Here is a 7,367-nt window from a genome sequence, read left to right on the forward strand (position 1 = left end):
AGTCCTAGAAGTTATTCTGAGGAATCAAATTTCGTATTTCCTAACATGTCACGAAATGCTAAATGAATACCAGTCTGGTTTTGTACGTGGTCATAGCACAACCACTCTTGTGACAAAAATAACTGATGACATTAGAATTAAACTTGATCAGAAATGTCCTACATTTCTTATGGCACTAGATTTTACTCGAGCCTTCGATTCCATCTGCCATGAAACCTTTTTAAATAAACTTTTTATACATTTCAAATTCTCCAAAAATGCATGCATTTTAATGGAATCATTTCTGAAGTCTAGGAGACAATATGTCCAGATAGGGGAACAAAAGTCTGAAATAAAGAATGTTTATAGAGGGGTGCCTCAAGGGTCCATCCTGGGACCACTTATTTTCATTTTGTATATGAATGACATATTTGATGTGGTCAGCGATGCTCAGGGATATCTATATGCAGATGATCTGCAACTGATTGGATTTGCCGATTTCCAGAATATTGGAAATATTATGGAATATAACCTTAACAGGATAAAAATATGGTGCGAAGAAAACTATATATGTTTAAATTCTTCTAAAACAAAAATCGTGGTTTTTGATACAGGTGCACCCAGAGCATCTTCCCTAACTGTCAACGGAGAAAATATTCAGTTTTCTTCGTACATTAAAACGCTTGGTTTTTACATTGACAGCAAACTTAGTTTTGAAAATCACATTAATTACATAATATCACGAATATCGTTCATGTTGAGGAGAATATATTGTACAAGATGTAGTTTTCCCTTGGAGGTGCGTAAGATTATAGCACATTCAGTATTAATGCCTCTTCTTACTTATGGAATAGAAATATTCTCCGGTACGACTGACACTCATTTCCAGAAGGTAAAAATGGTTTTTCACCGCATTATTCGATTTGTATACAATTTACGTATACACGATCACGTCTCGTCTCCTATTTTGGATTTCTTGGGATGTTCTTTTGAAGAATTTGTAAAAATAAGGGTGTTGTTACTTTTCTATAGAACTATAAGGTCTGGAATTCCTCATTATCTTACAGCACATTTTTCGTTTTTTATCTCATCCCGATCTGGATCTTTAGTATGTCCTCAGTTTTCCGACATGGTTATGCAAAATTCATTTATAGTTCGAGTTTGTCGGTTATGGAACAATTTAATTCCTTATAATGAAAGACGGTTTTCTTATTCTCCTAATACTTTTAAATCTGTAATCACTAATCAGGTTGGATTGCGTCAAAACTCTCACTAATACAGGACTAGGCAGGTTGTCATGATTATTGTAGGGTTGATTGTGCGATTGTTAATGCTATTAGTTTATTTTTATTTAGTTTAAGTTGATTTCTTTTTTTTAAATTTATATGAATATATTATCGTGTCATATATAAATCTCTGTAATCTTGTTTGGCCTTTAAAGGCTTATTGATTATTAATAAAGGAATAAATGAAATGAAAAATAGAATATTTGATAAAATATCAAACGTTCTATGTAAAATTCAATATTTTCTTTGTCATAATTTGTAGCATTGGGCTGGTTATTGTTCAAAGGATCAAATCGATGTCGGATTTTTTAAGGCGACACCCGCAAAAATTTTTAGTTTGGTCAGATTTTAAGACTGTCAAAGTTTGAGCGCAATTGGAATATGTTAACACGTGCCACTGGGGCCTCGAAGTTATGAAAATCTCGATTTTTTGGCTATTTAGCGATTTCGGCGACCCATTTCTCTGGAATGGTTAAAGCTTTTTGTCCATATTATGCACTAAATTAAAGGCCATTCTGTTCTTAATATTTCTAGCTGAACAACAAACTACGTAAGTACTACTGAACTACTACTTTGTGCGAACATTAAAAAACATCTTCTTCCTTTTTATCAATGTTTGGAATGAAAACAAATGTCTTTTACATTTTGTTCTAATTTAAATTTATTCAAGAGTCAGACATTATGTGGTTTTGGAGCTATCTGGGTACAGCTGACTACTTGAAGAACGCTCTGCTATGTAGTTCGCAACTTTCAAGTTGTTTACCATCCTTTGCGCCTCCTGAAAATTCGGAGTTAATGTTTAATCTCTTGAACAACAAGAATATTTCTGAAGAAATTGGAATCTTTGGTTTGTTAAGATTTTTGTCGCCTTTTGGCTCTTTGTGGCGTTTTGCATCGTTGGATCAAACAATGCCAGGTCAGCAAATTCAGGACTAAGATACCACAGATTATTAATCATATTGTTATTTCCTTTTTCTGAAATTTGAGTGTCAATGTTTTCATATTTCAATACATTTTCAATGAGGGTAGGTGTTGTTTTGATGCTAAACGTATCGTAGAATCTGAAGAACCATATGTCTCGAAAACAACCAAGCGAGGCTTCAAAAAAATCGTAACTATGAAATTATCATTGGTGCTGGACCTCTGTAAGGTGTATAGGAACGTTACTAGTATCATTTTGGCTACATACAAGTAGAGAATCCCTACAAATATAAGATCTCTTGAAACTTTATCCGTGAACAGCGGAGAATAAACCGTGAAAAAATACACGCAACAGCTTCAAGGAACGAAGCACATCCGGACATCAACCAAACATATTCAAGCGATTTCTATAAGAATAGTCTGCGATTGAAAAATCCAAGTTCGAATTAGGCGAGAGTGTATTAAAACTACTGCCCAGCTCACTTCCCAAGAACAAGAGGCCGTAGAAGCACCTTGCGTTTAAATTTTTTGAGATTGGTTTAACGCCCCCAGAATGTTTTTTCTATTTTATTTATTTATTTGGTATGCCACATGACAACAACTGATTGTTATAAGTGAGAGTTTGGGTTATTGATTTTACAAAACGTATAATGAACAAGATAATGTTTTTTATATAATATAGGATATATTGGGCAAACATTATCAATAGGTTGAAAAGAAATAGAGAAAATAGATTGAGTTTAATACAAAAAATAGTGAAGACGATATTCAGAACTATTTTTAGGTCCAAAACAAGACCTAAACCGCATTGAAGATTCACTTAATACGAAAGGCATTCACAAATAAATATCAAATAAAGGAAATAATAAAATGATAAATCATATGTGGTACCTTAGTCCTGAACGTATTGGCCTGGCATTGTTTGATCTGATAGTGCAACACCGTATTATTCGATCCAAACTTACAAAAATCAACTGCCAAAATTCTTAGAAAAACGTTTACCGGGCATTAATTACAAGTGAGACTTAATTGTTGTTCAAGAGATTAAACGTTAACTCCCAATTTCTTGAAAAAGATCCTGCAACTTGACCACAGAACATCAATTACCAGGAGGGGTAAAGGATGGTAAACAACTTGAAAATTGTGAGCGACATAGCAAGGAGTCGAGTTCATCACCAAGTTGTCATCTGTATCCAGATGTCTCCAAAACCACATTATGTCAGTCCCTTATGTAAATTTAAATATGTATAAACAAAATGTAAGCGTTTGTCATTGAAGCCATACAATGAATGTACAAATGTCCATCTTTGTAAAAACAAAATTGCATTTGAAAACGGAAATGTTTGATGGATAGCGAAGCCATTCCACGGTCGATATGTCTGATGAGTCTCTACAAAAGGCGAAACATGTCCCATAACGGTGGTTGTGTGGGTTCCAATCTTCGGCTTTCCTTTTTCACTTGCAAACATCATCGGTCACTAAGCTCCCCTCCAACGAGAAAGTAATTAAAATTAAAATAGATCTTCGCCCTAATATGCAAGACTTTCAAATAAAGTAAAAAATATTCGTTTTCATTCGCAAAAATTGATAATATAGGAAGAAAAAAGTATTTTTTTTTTTTTAATAGACTCCATTTTTGCCCTAAGGGTTTTTCGGGACATTGGCTTTATTATCTCGAATTCAGTAACACTTACGTACTTTGTTGTTCAGCAAGAAATGTTAAGAACAGAATGGCCATTAATCGAATGCATAATACAAATAGCAAAAAAACTAGATTTTCAGAACTTCGAGTCCCCAGTAGCACGTGTTAACATATTCCTATTGTGCTCAAACGTTGGCAATCTTAAAATCTAATAATAATAAAAGATTTAGGCGGCTCCTCGGCTAAAAAATCCGAGATCGGCCAAATCGATCGATTTTGAGTAAAAACCAGCCCAATGCTACAAATTAAAGAAAGTATTGAATTTTACTTAAAACGTTTAATATTTTATTAAATTTTATATTTTTACATAGCTGTGCACTGTGCAGCAGCATTTTTGGGGGGTGGAAAATTTCTTTTGGGGATGAAAGCCCTTGATGGGTACACTAAGAACCCAAAAGGAAATTTTCGCCATAGGTCAAGTTTCTGAGATATCGCGTGATGAATTTTTTAATTTTTTTCCCTATAATACTTGGGAAAATAGCTCCATATCTCTGTTTGGCGTTGTTGTAGCTTGGTTTTGAGGTGACATGTCTGCAGTGTCGCCAATCGATTTGGCGAACCTTTTTGTGGAACATTTCATTCTACTAACTCAATGCCTTTCATGTCCTTTTCGTCCTTTATTTCTTGAACCGTAGTGAAAGTACCACAAGATGAGATTTTTCAGCATCCAAATATTCTACAAAAATGTTGCTCAGAAGATTTTAGGTACGGTTCTCTTTGACAACTAATCGATTTTGTCCCGTTTTCATTGTCATTTTTGACATTTATTCGAACTTGGTTCAGAATTTAACTAGGTTTTGTTTTTCTGTATATTTGTTATTTGTTATGTATAGGTCAAGAAAAGAATTCATTGCGCTATAACTCAGAAGTTTGACCTACGGAAAAACTGTCCTTCCGGATTCATCACACTATATTCATCGCCAAAAATAATTTTTCACCCCCCAGCCTTTGATCACCATATTTGCGCGTACTGATATTTTTCCTTAAAAACGGTTTAAGAAAACGGGTTTTTTGTTCAAGAACTGCAACTGACAAAGTTTCCAAAAGCGAATTGATTTAATTTGATTGACAACTCTATAAGCTTTTTAATGGTATACATATAAGTTTAATCGGTTACTTAAAATCGGATCAAAAATCTGTTTTAATGTCGGAATATCCGGTTCAAAAATTGAGATAACCGGATCTATCCTCCAAGAAAATTTGTTATTAACGTGTTCGTCATTACAAGAGCTATTTGTCGTAAATATTTCAGAAACACCCCAGATGTCTACATAAGCAATAACCAATTGTTATGTCTACATTAGGGTTATGACTTTTTGACATTTTTCCTCAAAAATGATTTCCTGTAGCGGGGATGAATGAACTTTTGCCTATTAATCACTATGTTATCGTTTATTCCACTGAAATATGAAAAAAGTTCACGCACAAATCGATTTAAAAAAAAATTTTTTTTTTTGAAAAAATATATGAAATGAAAAAAAAATTTTTTTCAAAAAATTATTTTCTGTTGCACGAATGAATAAATATAAGCCTACTAATAACTATAATACGTTTATTTCATTCAAATATTAAAAAAGTCGCGAAAAAAGTCACTTTGAAAAAATTTTAAATTTTTTATTTTTTGTTAAAAAATTATATTTTTGAATAAAAGCGTTTACGACATTTTTACGATTCTCAGAATTGAAGAAAAATAGTGAGAAATAAATTTTATGTCATTTTAATTATATCATGTGGCTCTAAAGTTTATTTTCAATTATATATCTGTTTTCAGTGACTTCAAAAAATTTTCCATAATTTTGATAAATTCAAATTTTAAAATCATTTTGTGCGTGAGGTTTTTTCACCGAATCACCTTATAATTAAGATTTTATGTAATCTTATGGGAAAACTCATCACGCTATGATACAGGGATATGAGGTTGTAAAAAAGTCATAACCCTAGTCTACATACCTACAAGTATACATAACAAATTTCGAATATACAGAAAAACAAAACATAGTTTAATTCTGAACAAAGTCCGAATAAATGTCAAAAATGACAATGAAAACGGGACAAAATCGATTAGTTGTCAAAGAGAACCGTACCTACAACCTTCTGAGCAACATTTTTGTAGAATATTTGGATGCTGAAAAATCTCATCTTGTAGTACTTTCACTACGGATCAAGAAATAAAGGACGAAAAGGACATGAAAGGCATTGAGTTACAAGAATGCAATGTTCTACAAAAAGATTCGCCAATCGATTTCACCTCAAAACCAAGCTACAACAACGTCAAACAGAGATATGGAGCTATTTTCCCAAGTATAATAGGGAAAAATCAAAAACTTCATCACGCGATATCTCAGAAACTTGACCTATGGCGAAAATTTCCTTTTGGGTTCTTAGTATATTCATCAAGGGCTTTCATCTCAAAAAGAAATTTTCCACCCCCAGACTTTGACTGTTTGCATATTTTGCATATTTTTTGGATATTCTGCATATTTTTTGCATATTTTGTGCATAAGCAAAATATGCAAATATGCAAAATAAATACAAAATATGACCCTGATATTGAATTCAGTTTTCTTTGTTTGGTCCAATCAGAATCTTCGTATCTTTAATATTAAAAAATATGCAAAATCCGATGTCTAGTAATAACCAAATGCATACTATGATATTCATTAGAATGGTGGTAGTGTGTACTCTCCGTTTTAGGATATACGGGTATGTACTTAGACACACTTCACCTCTCACTTCACGTCTCAATCATTTTCTTCACCCCATTTACGCTTACTTTTGAGTACAGTATAATCTCGATAATCCGGACACCACATGTTTCGGCGGTGTCCGGATTATCGAATTGTCCGGATTACCGAGTAGTCACAAAAACACATAATTTTGTAAGTTTAAATCATTAATAACGGAAGTTTATTAGATAATACCCTGATATCTAAGGTGATCGAAATCATTTTTAACAAATGGGAGCCGCTGGCTCCTGGCTACCACATTTACTTCTTTTAGTCCTCCAGTATAATTTAGGTGACATTTCCTGTTTATTTAAGTCGCCTAAAACCTCTACACAATTGATTTATTTTTATTTAAAGTGTTTTTTAGGCCGGGGCGATTTGAAAACCTTAATGGGCCCTTCGCGTTTCTGATTCCTGGGATTGAACTGAGCAAAAAGCCCACTAAACCATAGGTCCACGGTGAACATCGAACCTCCCGATTTTGACTTTAAGTTTTTTATCCACGTTTTTTGGGCATTTTAGCATATAACGGCCAAACCATTGAGATTTTCGATCCATCACAAAGGCAAACATTGTAGCCAAGACAGCAATTAAGAACTCTCTAATACATCGCCATTTATCGACATTTTCCGAAAAGTTTGCACCTTCTCAAGGCCAAAACTGCCTAAAGGAGCGTTCCAATGAAAAATTTTAAGTCAAAATCGGGAGGCTCGATTTTCACCGTTGACCTATGGTCTAGTGGACATTTTTCCT

The sequence above is a fragment of the Musca autumnalis genome, unplaced genomic scaffold (assembly GCF_047663935.1).
Source record: "Musca autumnalis isolate F117 unplaced genomic scaffold, ASM4766393v1 scaffold_2, whole genome shotgun sequence".
NCBI classification, from domain to species: domain Eukaryota; kingdom Metazoa; phylum Arthropoda; class Insecta; order Diptera; family Muscidae; genus Musca; species Musca autumnalis.